General features: G+C 36.2%; 1 long non-coding RNA gene across 1 annotated transcript in view; it reads left to right on the forward strand.

The window, feature by feature from the left end:
* The first annotated feature begins 1312 nt into the window (after positions 1-1312).
* LOC111719045 overlaps positions 1313-16660 on the forward strand; it is a 39360-nt gene continuing 24012 nt past the window's right edge. Inside the window, exons 1-2 of the long non-coding RNA XR_002769353.2 lie at positions 1313-1449; positions 6846-7037. This is a non-coding gene — a long non-coding RNA (uncharacterized LOC111719045). The remainder of the gene's footprint in view (positions 1450-6845; positions 7038-16660) is intronic.

Here is a 16660-nt window from a genome sequence, read left to right on the forward strand (position 1 = left end):
GGGTAATTTTCAAGATTCTCTTTTTTTCATTCAGGAAATTTGGATAATTTGCCTTAATTTTATAATACTTTCTATTTGTGTTGTGGTGTCTCTTTACATTTTTAACTCATTTTACTTTCTGTTTTTATGCATCTTCCTTTGGTTGCCTGCTCCTGGAACAAGTTTTAAATTGGGCTTTATCCCTCAGATATAAGGTTCTTAGTTTGTATTCCTAGTCCCCTTTTTCTGGTTGCTCCTATCATACTTTTGCTTGTCTTTTTTTTTGAACAGATTTCCCCCTAAAGTTGTTTTCTAACCTTGCTCATGTTGGGAGGGCTGATGCATGGCTCAAGAATGAACTCTGGGAGAAGCCTGATCCAAGCTCCGATTAAGTGTTTGGTCCTCTTTCCCTCAGATACAGTTCAACCTACTTTACCCAGCTTGACACTGCCCCTTGCCTAGTCAAACTTCTACATTGCTCTGCCTTTCTTTAATCTGGCTGGGAAGCTCAATTTCTGCCACTCTTTGTGGGATGTTGTGGGGTGGAGGAGAAGTACCGTGGCTGGTTCCTGAAGTCAATCTTGGCCAATTTGTTTGTGCTGATTTTGTATGGGGTGCAGTGTGAGTTGTAGGGTAGGAGGACACTGAGTGGGAACCTTATTATTTAAAATTGTATAAAAACATTTCATATGATTTTAAACCTTGCATGGTTTTTCTTTGTCATTTAATCTTGTATACTTATATCTTTATTTCTGGGCCATACTTTTTTTTTTTCCCTACAAATTTTAAGTTTGGAGCAGGTTGTTGAAAATAATCACTCCACCATCTTGATGATTATTCTTTTATATATTTTTGTATTTCATGGACCCGGATGCAGCATTCAGTCAATTATCCGTCAATGTAGCTACATGACTATTCCATCTTCTTTATTTATTACATATATTCTGGATGATATCTCTTATACATTTGTTATATTTAGTAGAGGATTAGGTGCAGTGTAGTATAGAGTAAAGAGCATTGGCTGTGGAGTCAGGAGACCTGGTTCAAATCCTACCTGTCACATTTATTATTTATTTTACATTACTTTATATAGAATAAATTAGAAACTGGAAATTTAAAAAAATGTTAGGTACTAGCAGTAATGAGGATATTAAAGACTTCTGGTAAAAAGAAGGATTTTATCTGAGTCTTGAAGGAAGCCAGGGAAGCTAGAAGTTAGAAATGAAGAGGGAGAGCATCATAGACATGTACTGCCTTACACACTTCATACTTATTATCAGGGCAAGTCATATAATCCTGATTGCCTCTCAAAAAAAAAAAAAAGAAAAGAAATAAAAAGAGATGATTACGTAACTTTGGAGAGAGCAGTTTTGGTTGCACAAGAGTTTAGAAGCTAGATTTCAGAGAGTTGGAAAGATAGTGAGGGGAAAAGAAGGAAAAGCACCTCATATGGATGGTCATCTCAAGAAGGTTAGCCACAAAATGAGGGGAAATATGGGGTAACAGCTACTGGGTTTGGGGGGAGGGATCATCAGTAAATGCTTTTTGAGGGTGGTGGAGACATCAACCTGTTTATAAGGAGAGAGGGGATGATAGAGGGGGCAATCTATGGAGAAGACAGGATGGAATAGCATCACTTGTTCATAGGGGCTACCATAATATGTGAGAAAGGAATAAAAGAAGAAATAGTGCTAAAAGGTAGCTGGATGATAAGAAATAAAGAAGAAGGAAGAAGAGGAAGCTCTCAGAGAATAGTCTTAATTTTTTCAGTGAGATAAAGACAAGTTCTCAGCTGAGAAGGTGAGGGGAGGGAAGAGCCATGGAAGGCTTGAGAAGTTTCGAAGAGATTTGAAAAAGCATTATGGACAGTGATAGTGAATTGATAAGGGAGGTATAGTAGGATTGCCTCCCATAGGTGAAGATACAGATGAAAAGACATAACATAAGTTTATAGTAGACCTAGTCAACTTGGCTTTGTGAATTGTTTCCCGCCTTTCCCCTCATTGAGTAGCATTTGTGCAGGAGCAAATACAGTGGGTCATGGCAATTATCCAAGGCTGCGTCTTGGCAGGGAAAAATCAATTAAATGATAGAATTAATGATTCAGCAAGAGGTCAAGAAACACTGAAGAGAAGAGAATGAGTGCAGTGGAGTTAGTGCTTGGAAAGAATGAAGAGGTTAAGGTATTATAGGTCAGGGTGTGGACAAAGAGCAGACGTATATTAGGAAAGACAGAAGAAGAGTGGGAAAAAAATTAATAAATTAAGGTTGGTTGCTAAGGGGATTTTGGAAGTTTTGAACATGAGGAGGGCAAGATAAAAAATGACATTTTTGTGTAGGTTAGTTAGGATGAAAGAGTAGGTCATGGAAAATGAGGAGGTGGAAGAATTGAGAAATATTTGAAGGAGGAAGGGGAGCAAGGAATTCAAGAGAAAGGTTCAAGATGGGGAATAGAAGAAAGGGTACTGGCGTAGAGTGACAACTTGGAAAAATTTGAGGGATTGAAGGACTGGAAGCCATGTTGTTGTGATTGTTATTGTTGGTTTTTGTCATTGGTTCTCGAAGAGAAGGTGATGCCATGAAATGCAAGTAAATTCGATTTAAGTGAGAGAGGGCCATGCAAGGTCATCTGCCTCACTTTCCCTTCCAGAGCCATCTGAGTCCAATGGCAAGATATGGATCAAGATGACTGGAGATGGCTCTGCCTTAAATCAAAACAAATCTGATTCGTATTGGTCACATTGTAGTAAAAAAAAAATAGAATTTGGGAAAAATGTAATGACAATAAATTGTGATCAGATCAGGGAATTTCAGAATTCATCAATATAGAAGTGGTGCATTTGTGGATGGTGGCAGGATGAAGGTTTTAATCATCTTTGTTTATCTATGATGGGATGGAGGTTTAGGTCATAGGAAATAAGTAAGTTGACAAATTGGAAAGTTAAAGTGTTTGAAGGAGTATTAATTTTCAAGTTGAAATCTTCAATATGAAGTCAGGAAGGAGATAGAAGATGAACTAGGGGACTGAAGTCATTGAAGAAAGAAGGGGAATGTCTTGTAGATCTATAAGCAATTGTTGAGTTGTTTTTCAATCCTGCCTGGCTTTTCATGACCCCATTTGAAGTTTTCTTTGCAAAGATACTGAAGTGGTTTGCTATTTTCTTCTCCAGCTCATTTTACAAATGAGGAAACTGAGACAAACAGGGTGAAGCAATTTGCTAGTAAGTGTCTGAGGCTGGATTTGAACTTGTCTTCCTAATTCCAGGCCTAGCATTCTATCTGCTGTGCCTTGTAGCTGCTTCCTATAAACAAAAGCTCCTAAAATTTTGCCTGGATTATAGATTTGAATTGAAGGAATCTCAAAGGAGAAGAGATTATTGATAACATTCTGCCCATTAAATGTACTGCATGATTAAATATCTATAATTATCACATATACAAATTTAAACATGCATTCTTTCCATGAACAAAATATTGAAATAAAAATGTCTTCCTTTTTAAACTGTCATTTTTTTGACAATAGGTTTTTAATTATCTTTCAAAAATGGAAATTCAAAATGAGTATGGATCTCAGTTTATTTATCTGTAAAATAGGAGGATTCAATTAAATTTATCTTTGAGGTTTTTTATTTTTAACTCTAGATTCATGTTTCAGTGAAATACTGGAAAAGGCATTAGGTTCAAATTCCAAGTCTTTTACTTAAGATGTATCCATGGGCAAATCACTTCATTTGATTAGTGTGTAAACTTTTTGAAAGCAGAGACTGATTTAGCTTTTCTTTCTATCTCCAGAGTTGGTCACTTAGCTTACTTGACTTCACTTCCTTGGGCCTGTTTTCTAAAGTATACGATAGGACTAGCCTCTAAATCTTATGAAATATTTCCATGACTAAGCTCTTTAAGGTGAGGACTATTTTTTTTTTTTTTTCTGTGAACCCCTAGCATTTAGCATATTACCCGGCACACAGAAAGTGTACAATCCTTATTTATTAAGCAATATATTTAATACATGTTTACTGATTAATTAGCGGTGCTTGTTGCTGCCAGTGTGTCCTTAATTTCAGTGACTAACAACGTATTTTTTTCGGGGTAGGGGGTGGGTTGGGTTGCTGCATTATTTCTTTAGCAATAGACTTTCACTGAAAAGCAGCTAGGAACACTAAATGAGTCATTGAGTAGTAAGATGATTTTTTTTTTTTTAGTGGGAGTTGGTGCCATCTGGTGGCCAAATCCTAGCATTTCACCTGAAAGTATAAAAACGACTTTTAGCTAGGAATTTTTCAAGTAGTGGGAATAAATTAATTACTCCTACAACAATAAAAGCATCCATTTTTTAAAAAAAGGATTATTTTTAGTGGTTTTTATATGAAAATAGAAGCCATTTAAGCAACATAAACTAGGTATTGATATTTGTTTTGCTGTTTTAGGGAAAGTTTTTATTTTATTTGTAGCCACTTCATTTTAGAGATCTTTTGTAATTGGGTGCTTCTTCTTTAGTGATACTTCAGTGATGTAATATTTTTCTGAAAAGAAACTATATTTGAAAATTTAGGTTTTAAATCTTTTAAAAAAATGTTCAATATCTCTGAAAAAAACCCCAGAACTTTTTCCTTCTTCCTTCCTTTCTTTGAACACTTTTCACTCCATGTTAGCAACTAAGAAAATGGCTCTTCTTGACCTGCTTTTAAGGAACATAAAAATTAAAGTTTTCTATTGAAATTAAGGCTCTCATTGCAGAATCAATGCTGACACCTCTTTGTTAAACAATGTCTTTATTTGAAAAATCAATAATTTTTCAGGTTTCTTTCCTTTCTAAGTGGGCCATTTTTTTGCATGACTGGTTGCATTAATGCATGGGGTTGATTCATTTTGATCATTTGAACAATGTTGTTTCAATGTATTAACTTTTACAAGCCAGCCATTTCTGACATACAAATATAGCCATAGTCATGATTCTCTTGGGAGCAATGTCAGATGACATTGTGGGTGGTGTGGAGAACTACTAATTGTGCCCTTTCAAAAAAATCCAGTGGGGAAAATCTACATTTATAAAACATGTATTAGGAGGCAATTATTTAGACAACTAATAGAGTTTATCTTTAAATAGCAAACTTTCCTAGTTCTCTGGAAAATAAGATACAATTGGCAAAAAAAAAATGACATGAACATTAACTATTTAGCATCATTGGCACCCTGCTAAAAGACAAGTAAATAACCCATGGCATTTGAAATAAGAGATCTATTCTTTTAAAGATGGCCCATACATCAAAAAATCAAGTCTATGGCAAAGGGTCAACTCTTTTATGAAAAAATCCTAAAAGATAAAATACATGAACATATTAAGTAGGACCTGGATTTTTGAAGATAGAATATATAGTTCAGGTTATCTGCTTATAATCCAAAGGGACAAATAAGCATCATTAGACTATCATTAAAAAGGGCTGTGGATAGAGTCCTTACTTGGAATCAGGAAGATGTGAATTCAAATACAGTCTTAGATGCTTGTTAGCTATGTAACTCTGGGTAAAACATTTTATTTACCCCAGTTCATCATTTATAAAATAGGGATACACTAGAGAAGGAAAATAGCAAACCACTCCAGTATTTTTATCAAGAAAACTCTATGGACCTTATGAAGTCAGAAGAATCAGAAATGACAGAACAGCAACAAGGAAAATCATTATAGGAAAAATCATTATAGGAGCAATTCAGAGGGAATTCCAAGGGATGCAAAGAAACTTCCAGAGGCTTGGTCAGGACATTGCTACCAGAAAGCCAGATTTGTTTCTATTTAATTCTATCAGTTTTAGGCCTCGGGGAAGCCAAGAAAAAAGTGAAAACAACCTCTGCCCCTGGGAGCTTACAAAATAACATTTATACAGATAAATAAATACAACATCTGCAGAAAATAAATTTTTTGGGAGTGGGTGGTGCTACCAGTTGGTTAGAATCAAGAAAGATTTCACGTAGAAGGTGGCTTGAGTTGAACCTTACATAGAAAAATCAGATATAGGGTGGGGACAAACTGTTTCAGAGATTTAAATTTCATCTCAAAGAGGCCCAGGGATCCTGTATCAAACCAGACCCAAAGAACTAAATAAAGTGCCTTAAGAGAGAGCCAATGATGAGCAGGACCTTCCATTCCCATCTCCACAGGGACAGAGGGCATATATAGCTGCTTTATTTTTGATTTTTTGACTGACCTTTTCCCTGGGGTTGCCCTAGAAAGGATATGACCTTCAGCCCCAGGTGCACCTGGCAGATGCATGCTAGGCTATATTACCTAATCCAATGGCCTGGTGATTTTCATTCAATCAAGCCTTTGAATATTTGCCAGGCCATTCCACTGGACCCTGCTGGGTAATGGCATATTGTGCCAGGAATTCAATACTATGACACAATTTGGTACATGTAGTCTATTTGTCCCGAATAAATTGCCTAACAATATTGCCATGTTAGTTTCTATAAGTGAAAGTAACAAAATATTATCACTCGTGTTAATAGTAATCAAGGAGAAATTGAAACTCTTTTAAAATTGGTTTTGATATGTTCTGTATGATAAAAAGCACGGTTGTTGACAGTAGGCAGGTGGCTGACAGTATTTCCTAGTTAGATCAGCATCTGACCACTTGGATCAGGCTTTACAAGCCTTCCCTCCTAATCAAATCAACAATTGAGTTGGAACTGGGGAAAAATGAAAAAGGAGAGCAAAAAAATCAACCTTCCAGAGTTAGTAGCTACAGGGAAGGGTGGTCATAATCTTAATGCCCCAAGAATCAAACTGCTTCCTTCTTTTATAATGGATTCACTCACAAATTTTTCCTAGCTCACAAATTCATTCCTTGCTCTTTCTCTATCAATTTCAGCCCTACTCACTGCATCCTGGGCCATCACCAGTTGTTCGGACCTATGTCTTACCATTGGACTATGATGGTAGAGGGATTGATGGTTTGGAACAGCTCTGCCTTACTTAAATCCAATTTATTTGCAAGTTAAGATATCACCCTCTTGATTTCATTGGTGAGGATGAAGGAAGAATGAAGGACAAACAACAAGAGGTGAGTGGTTAGTAGCTACTTCCTGGCGGACAGAACAGGCCAGTTCCAGTTGGACAATGTTGCTAGTTTTTCCTCTTCTCCATCTCCTTCTGTCCCCAAGGGAAGTCAAACCCTTGTATATGGGGCTTTCTGTCCAAAGGAATATAAATTTTGATTGCTTATACTTTGCAAGTTTTTGGGGGGTTTATGGGCTAGGCTTTTTCCTTCTCTACTGATTTATTCAATATAAATACAGTTTTTAAACTGGAACAATTAACTTTTTAGTCTCATGTAGTTTTTACTTATGATTTCTTGATTTTCAAAAAAAAATAAACAGGTTTTGAGAAAGCCCATTGGGAGTAAAGGAACTACTTTGACTATGCTTTTAAGCACGAATCACTGGCTGTCATGGATTGTCCAATAATAGGCCCCATTCTGAGCCTCACTTGTCCATTGTTTCGGTTTTGATAGCTCAGAGTGAATGTAAATAGCAATTGTTTCTGTTCTATCCAGAAATTCTGAGGGTCTTCCTCTTACAAATTGATTCTTTTGTGAAGGCAAAGCAGACCATCTCTTGACTTAATTTCTATCTAGCCTGAAACTACTGAATGAGTGTTGGCTCAGATAAATTGAGATCTGGCAAAGGAATTTAGCTTGAAAAGGCCAAGGTCTCCCACTGCATTCTGGCCCATTACCAGCTTGCATGTGATTCCAATAACTCTGGAGGAGAGAGTTGGCTGATGACTTTGCACAGCTCTGCCTCAACTATATCCAATTCACTTGCAATAAAATCACATAAATGATTTCACCTTGTCATTGATCCTCTTGCAAGAATTAGATTTAAGTGAGGCAGAGCTGTGCAAAGTTAGCAAAATCAAGATCCTCTTCAAGAATGAAGAATAAAGTCTCTACCCTCCTTTCAGGGATGTGCTAGTAAATGTTGGAAATAATATTAAACATCTGCATTAGTAATATCATTTCCAACATTTTTTAAAGCCTAGACAATTAGCAGAATAATGACTCAAGTCTTGATTTTCTAATATTTGCTCATTTTCAAGGTATAAATGCTCACATTGAAAATCTAACAATAAACTTTTGGCTCTAGCACACTCCGAAGTTTCTGTCTTATCCTTCTTTTTTGCCTTCTGAAACCAGTAATTAAATTTTTTTTTAGTATTCTCTCATATTTGTTTTGTTTTCTTGAATACAGAGAACATAGACCCTTTCAAGGGGTACTATATTCCATATTGTTATTGTGGTTGTTGCAATTAAGTTCAAATTTTTGTGATCCCATTTGGAGTTTTCTTGGCAAAGATACTGGAATGGTTGCCATTTCCTTCTCCAGCTCACTTTACAGATGAGGAAACTGAGGCAAATTCTTGCCAAGAATCATAGTAAGTGTCTGAGGCCACATTTGAACTCAGGTCTTCTTGAATTCAGGCCCAATGTTTTATCCACTTTATCATCCAGCTGCCCTTAACTATGTCTCAGGCCACCTTCTAAAATACTGGAAGAATTTTTTCTTTTCTCCTCACTCCTTACATCACACTTGGTCCAAAGGAAAAGTAAACACAATTCCAGCTTCCTTCTGTCATTGTCACCTTCACTTTGCCATTATGATTCAGCAAACTTTCCTTTTCTAGCTTCACTCTATACTTGTTTCACCTTATTTAGATCCTGGTGACAGCTATCCTACCAGTCTCTCAATCATTCTTTCTTTTTCAAGATGTAAATCATCTGGTTCACAGTGAAGTTTTCCACTCCAAACCCTGCCCTCATGCTTGGACCAGGTCTTCTCAATAAAAACCTTCTCATCTCCCATGATTTGTACCTTTATTGGTTTATTCAGACATTTACAGGAAAGATAATTTTGATTTTACCATCTCCTATAATAATTTAACTGTAGAATTCTACAATTTTTCTCTTGGACAATAACTACAGAAGAACACACAAGAAAGCTGAGGAGGACTGTGTCAACTAATAGAGTATGACCTTTTGAGATAATTTTAAATTCTGATTCTAGTATTAAGATGAAAATACTACGAAAATTAATGAAAAAAAGAAAAATAGTGAATACCAAACACCACATTCTGGCTAAGTTGAAATTGATTTCCAAAATGTTATAGAACTTATAATTAAAAAGATGATTTGTGATCACTTAGAAAAATAAGAAAGGCCATGTTCATTAGAAGGCAAAACTGATTTACTGAGAATAAGAAATTCCAATCTAAACTAATTTTATTTTTAGATTGGTTTGCATTGAACCAGCAGATATTAAACAGGGACAATGCAAGTTTTATTTGCTTGTTTCTTTTTTAATCAAGGTAAGTCTTCATTAAATCTTTCATTATATCCTATTGAATAAGAGAGATAGATGTGCTCTTTGATTAAAAAAATGTAAAAAAAATTAAAAAGTCTTATTTTGGGGGCAACTAGTGGTGCAATGGATAGAGCACTGGCCTTGGAGTCAGGAGGACCTAAGTTCAAATTCAGCTTCAGACACTTATCAGCTGTGTGAACCTGGGCAAGTCACTTAACTCCAATTGCCTTGCCAAAAAACAAAGCAAAAAAAGTTTTACTTTTGCATTTTGTTTTTATACCAGTCACTTTTCCCTGACCACTCTCTCTTTCTCCCTATGAATTCCCCCTTGTAACAAAAACATTAAAATGTGATGAAAGTTTGACTAATGGGAACTCCATTCCTGCAGCAAGTTCAATGTGTTCTTCATGTTGCTGGAAGAGATTGGGTGGAAAATCTGCTTAGGGAAAGACATTTGGAATATGCACAGACATTCTATTCCTGGTTCTGTTCTATTAGAAATTCTGTTGATTGGTTGCTAAAATAGACTGAGATGTATTCAAAAGGCACAAATTGGTAAATCTTTTAAAATTTTCCTGTTCCTGACTGGCTTTTATTTATGTCAGAAGGATGTCTTAAGCCTCTTGCTGGAGAGGCCCAATGCCTCCCCATCTGGGATTGACCTAGTACCCACAAATATAGACCTTTTTTTTCTGTTTCTTTGTATTTGTCCTTTCTTCCTTTAATTGGAGTATTAGAGGTATATATAGCTTTGTGAACTATTAAAAGTCAGAATAACAAGTACCATGAGTCTTAGAACTAGAGTCCATTTTGGGATTTTCTGAATGCTAAGTAACCCATTTCAACCTGGTCCTGTGAAACCTGTTTGACCCAGTATAGAGGGCAGGCAGTCAAGTCTGTGATTCAGCCAATAGCCACAATGAGTTTGGAAGTGAGTTTCATGGGGGGAATGCATAAATAGAACAAATGACATTGGAACATTGATCATTGATGGCAAACATTGGGGAGAACAGAATTACTCCACCTCTTCAGAGGGACCTCCAGAACCCTAAAGAAGAGAAATAAACTTGTTTGAGTACCTGATTTTTGTAAAATATAATTTAATAATGATAGTATTAAGTCATATACCTGGATTGAAAAATCATTTTCATAAACAGAAGATGAAGGAAGCATTCTTGGCAGCAGTTCATAATATAAAAAGTCTAAGGTTTTTGGAAAATGCACTATGAGTTGACAAAGAGTTATGGCAGAACTTTCTAATACACAGAATTAACCAGCAATGGAACAGGTTATTCTAGTAAGTTAGATTTCCTTCATTAGGGATCTTCAAGAAAAAACCTGAGTGATCAGTTGTGAGTGATGTTGTAAGGAGGTTGCCGATTCCAATACAACTGGTCTAGAAGGTCTTTTACAACCTTCCTTCCTTCCTTTCTCCCTCCTTCCCTCCCTCCCCTTCTTCCTCCCTTCCTCCCCCTCTTCCTCCCTCCTTCCCTTCCCTTCTCTCTTTTTCTCTCTCTTTCTCTTTTTTTCTTTCTTTTTTCTCTCTCTTTCTTTCTTTCCTTCTTTCTCTCTCTTTCTTCCTTTCTTTTCACTCTTTTCTTTTCTTTTCTCTCTTTCTCTTAGACTCAGGTATCTCTGATTTCATGCTCAGAACTCTATATTCTTTGCCATGTTGTCTGTCTGGTCCTTATAGGAGACTAAAATAATTTTTTTCTTGATAAAAATCCTTAGATCTTTATATACACTATATATACAATGTGTATATACAGTGTTAGTATTATATCTATGTACTCACATATATGCTACAAATCAGAACTTAATGTTTTATTTTTTTGATTGTCTACATCTAAGAAAGTGATATAAATGTATATATATATATACACATGTATATATGTTTACATATACATATATATGAAACACTAGCATATATAAAACTATATATAAATGCTATATATATCTATATATAAAGCTATGTGTGTATATATGCATATCTATATGGTATATAAGTATATATGTGTGTGTACACATATATGTATTTGTGTATGCATATTATGTATGTATGGTAGCTGGTACATATAGTGCTGGGCTTCAGTCAGAAATATCTGAATTCAAATATGGCCTCAAATATTTGCTACCTGAGTGAACCTAGGAATCCCTATTTACTTCAGTTTCCTCATCTATACAATGAGCTGGAGAAGAAAATGACAAACTGCTCCAGTACTTTTCTCAAGAAAACCCCAAATGGGGTCACAATGAATGGGATATGACTAAAAAATGACTAAACAGAATATCAATCTACATCCATCTACCTATCTGTCTGTCTGTCTGTCTGTCTATCCACCTTTTTATCTATCTATTCTTCTATCATTACCAGTTGATATCGTTATCACTATCCTGATCCTACTTGACAAAAAGAACCAATCATTGGAAAGTCACCTGGTTCCACTCACTGGTAGAGAGAGTATTGGGAAAGTGCCAAGCTCAAGTCCTCCACAGAAGAATCCTTTTTTCCCCTAGTTCTGCCTTTCTCTGGGTAAAAGTGCTATCTTTTTATTCTAAGGGTTATGGTTCATGTGGATTTATTCAGTTAGAATACCCCAAAGCTACCCTTCTTGGAAACTTCCCACCCTTTTTGAATCTTTCACTAAATCCTTGTCTTATCACATAATACTACTGGATTCCCTTAAGAACAGACATATATAAGTGCATACTTTTTTTTTTTTTTGACTGTTTACATAGAGACAACATAAAAGGAATATCAATAGTACATAATAAACTATCTACCAAGTGATTGCATATCTAAAGCTTCTTTTAGATTGAGGTAGTCCAAGTACTATAAAGACATTTTTCAAATAGAAGGGTTTTACCTGGGAAAAGCAAAATTAAGTTATTTTAGCCCCATTCTAACCTTTCCTTCTCTGAAGAAGCAAAGTAATGTACAACTTTCAATTTTTTGATTTACAACTGTCAATTTTCCAATTAAAAACCTCCTGTGAAGGATTGATAAGTGTTCTAATTGGGATGGAAGAAAGTTTAGAAATTGGGATTAGTTTTCATGGAACCACATTTTTCTTAAAATGTTTCTTCCAAGTTGTTAATGGAGCTGAGGAGTATGGGTAAAAGTAGGCCAGATATGGAACAGAACTCTGTCTGCTCTGTTTGCCCTCTCTGTTAGATCACAGCTGGTTCTGTACATATTACCTGGATTTGAATAGGCCTTGTGATACAGCTAGGATTTCAAGGCATGTTGGAATTAAGATATGCTGTTGACCAGTAGTTTCTGCCACGTAGGCAGCTAGAACAAAAAAGTTCCTTTGTTTCATGCTTATCAGAAAGCTTGGAATTGGTGACATGGTTTCTGGCATCCTGATTAGCATGTACAAAGCACAAGAACAGAGAGGACTCCAGTTGACAGTCTAATTTTTACTCTCTGGGGGTTCCCTCCTCTTGTCCTTTAATTACTTTTTTGCTCAGTCTGTTATTTGCCCCAGTAAAAAAATAAAGAAGGGACTATGTAGGGGAGGTTGGACACTTAACCAGAACTGTCAACATGTATCCTTGCTTTGGGTTTGACAATTTATACCTTTACAAGCTAAAGAAAGATTCTTTTATAACTTCTTGCTTATGTTGGGTTAATCACTTATATCAATCACCCCAATACCTGAGGTTAACATGGCTGTCAGAAGACTCCTAAAACATCATTTTGCCTTGTTTGTCCCTTTGTGACCTTGAACTTTCTCCTCTTTTTTGGCCAAGGGTATATCACTTCCCTCTGGATTTCTTTAAATTTGCCTCTAAGTGGTTATGTAAGGTTATATAAATTGTTATTTAAGGCTTGCAAAACATTTGACACTGGGGGAAAGAAACAAAAAAGAGAAAGGTCCTGTACAGTCTCATTACTCTTTCTCCTTCACTTAAGAACTCCTTATTAGACTAGAATAGAAATGATTTGTTTTAAAACATTATGTTTATTTTCTTAGGTTATTAAGTATGCTCTTTATGTTGTAATAGTTTAGTCTATTGAATATTATTTTCATGTGTCCTATAAATATTTGTAACTAGTTTCTTCTGTACTTAAAATATGTATTGTTATTTTGAGGAATCAAAAGTATGCCATATATTTTTCTTTTTTTGTATTTATTTATTGTGTCATTTTGAATACATGCTATCAAAGCATGATGAAAAATGTATCACACAGACATTTAGGCTATTTTTTCCTGCTACTAGAGGAAGGGTGAATTTTCTTTAATTGACTATTTTATTCCAGCTGACATTTATGGACTGGAGATACTTCACAGAATAAATATTAATCCATATTATTTGCAAAAGATTCAAGTTGATAGTTTTCTAATTTTAAAGTCATAGATGTTTATTTTTAAAAAGGCCATTCTTGAAGTGTCAAATTAACTTTTCATGTTGCAAAGTTTCCCTTTTATCATTTGTTATATTTGTATTTTCCTTAAGTTTATCTACTCTTTTCTGGCTCTTCTCCAGGATGCCTCTGTTGAAATCTTATTTTGTAAAAAACACTGCCCTGGTCACATCTGTTTAGTATAAAGAGAAGTGACCCAGAGAACTTTCCCATGTAATAATTAGCTGACAATTCAGAATGTAAAATAAGATAGTTATTCTGTTCCATGTTGGGGAAACTTTGTACTTATGAGCCAACTTTTATTCTTTCATACCTGCTTAATATGTTTTCAAACAATTTCCAGAGACTAACTGCATTTTTTTTCTTTTCTTTTTGCCTGGATCCTTTACAGTTTTTTTCCTTGTCCTCCTACAGCAGCTTTAGTGAATGAATTCCAGAGTAGAGGATTTTCATTAGATTGTGAGCTCCTTTAAGGCAGCAACTGTCATTTACTCCTTTATATCCTGAGTGCTTAGCATGCTGATTGGCACCGTAGTAGGTGCTTAATCTGCAAAATAGGGCAATACTGTAACATTCACTTTTCTCTTTAGGGTAATATATTGAATTTAAGAAGCTGATATTTGAAGTTCATTAATGAATGACAATAGACATGTAAAACAAATCTTTGATCACTTGGAATATCAATAAACATTCTCCTTTTGACTTGGCTGAGCAATAGGCCTTTAATATCCTAAGATAGCATATTGTACTATATCTTTGGACTTTCAATATTTTTGAACTTTAAAACTCATCAGTGTTGTTTTTAATGCATTGGGATTCACTGATCCAATTAACCCTTCAACTGGTAGATTGAGTCTATAGGAGGTTGGCTTCTACTTCTTTCAGGAGGTCTCCTACAAATATACCCAGTTTGGGAATGGAGAAGAGTAGGAATGAGTTTAAAGTACATTGTACTCCCATCTCTGGGAATAAAGAACCATAGCCTCCTTTCTTACTCCAGAGCATCCTCACAAAGATCCTTGCAAAGCGTAATGTCAGTATTGGATTTATTTACTCTGGACTATTCACCCAGGGCATAAAATTTCTAAGCAGCTTGTGACTGGGATGGGCTTGCTTCTCCTAGGATGGTGTCTTCCTAGAAGGGTCTATCTGATGGTTGCAAGGTTGAGCTGGATGGTGCACTGGATAGAGTTCCAGGTCTGGGTTCAGGAAGATGAATCTTGGTGAATTCATATCTAACCTCAGCCATTTATTAGCTGTGAGGCCCCGAGAAAGTCACTTTACCCTGTTTGCTTCAGTTTTCTTATCTGCAAAATGACCTGGAAAAGAAATTGGTAAGCCACTCCAGACTTGGCCAGGGAAACTCCAAATGAGGTCATGAAGAGTTGGACATGATTGAAATGACTAAGCAGCAAAAAACAGCAAAGGTTGAGCAGCATTAGCTCTTTCCTCTCCAAGTTCTGCTGCTTCTGGGACTAGAGCAGGCAGTCACTGGGCAGTGATGATGTGATGGTTCTAGCAGGTACTCTGCCTTTTGGCTGCTGCTGCCAAATAATGCCCAGCAGGTCATGCTGGGGCTGTACAGTGACTAACAGACAGGGCCAGGAAGACTATTGGCTACTAGTCTCTTTTCAAGGGCATCTCTATTAGGACAGGATTTATTTCTAGTCTCCCGGACTCATTCTGATGGGCAGCTCCAACTATTGTCTTGAATGGATAATACTGGAGTACAATATTAATTTTGTACAATCTTAGAGTACAACCTTAATTTTGGAAAATCCTAAATTGTACCAGAATCTATATCTTCTGATTCTAAATTAAATACTCTTTCCATATAATATGGAAGAAAGAATGAGACAGAAGAGGAATCTGTCTGGGGAGGGAAGAGTTATTGTAGTTGGGGAACTGCTAAAGGAAAGAATGGAGGATTAATAGAGATAAAGTTCATATGGTTCATAATCTTGCCTATGGCTCTGAATGGTCATAGTAAAGCCTAAGCCTGGAGGAGAGAGAAAGATTACATAGACTTATTATACATAAATATACACACACTCACTCATATATATATTTTAATGGAGAGAGAAATAGAGAGAGAGAGAGAGAGATACAGAGACTGAGAGAGACACATACAAAGAGAAAGACAGATGGAGACAGAATTCAGAGACACAGAGAGATAGAGAGAAACAGAGAGAACGAGAATAAATGGAATTAGAAGACGTGTCACTTATTATTTACATGACTTGGGCAAATTACTTGACTGGTGATGAGGTCCTCAATAGTGTAAGGGCCTCAATAGTGTACTGAACCAAGAGAAACTAAAGTATTGATCCCTGAGGCAAGCAGAGAGAAAGCTCTGATAGAGATCAGTTTTGCTCCATGGTCCCACCCTCTGGGGGATGTCTTTCAGCCTGAAATCCAAGTTATATCAAATCCCTGAAACCCACCATCTGTAGAGGTCTTCAGCAGTCCCATCTTGCTGTGCCCTGGCAGAAATCCTAGGCTAACCCTAAGGTTGAATTTTCTTCATAAAATCTGCTTATGCGCCATCCCATGACTGCTGCCCTCCTTTGGGTCATTCTACCATGACACTCTGTCTTGTGGTGTCTTTCTCCTTAATCCTCCCCCATATGCCATGTGGTGTCTCTTCTAACTCCACTATGCTTCTCAAGCCCACTTTTCCTCCTGACAGCTAACTAATACTTTTAGGTTGCCAAGTGCCCAGCTAAAAATATGCCCCAACCTCATGGACTGCTTCCTTTCTACTGGATAATTCCACTGAGGAACTTGTCTTTCATGTACTCTTCTAACTCTATTTCATATTTACTATTCCTGGGGTCTATTGTATTCCTTCATTTTTGCTGTAACCCATTCCCTTAAATAAATCTACCTTTTGCCAAAGAGAATGGCCATTGTGAATTCTTCCCATACCAAACTCCAACTTTTGGTGCCTAC

This window comes from Sarcophilus harrisii, chromosome 1, assembly GCF_902635505.1.
Source record: "Sarcophilus harrisii chromosome 1, mSarHar1.11, whole genome shotgun sequence".
Taxonomy (NCBI): domain Eukaryota; kingdom Metazoa; phylum Chordata; class Mammalia; order Dasyuromorphia; family Dasyuridae; genus Sarcophilus; species Sarcophilus harrisii.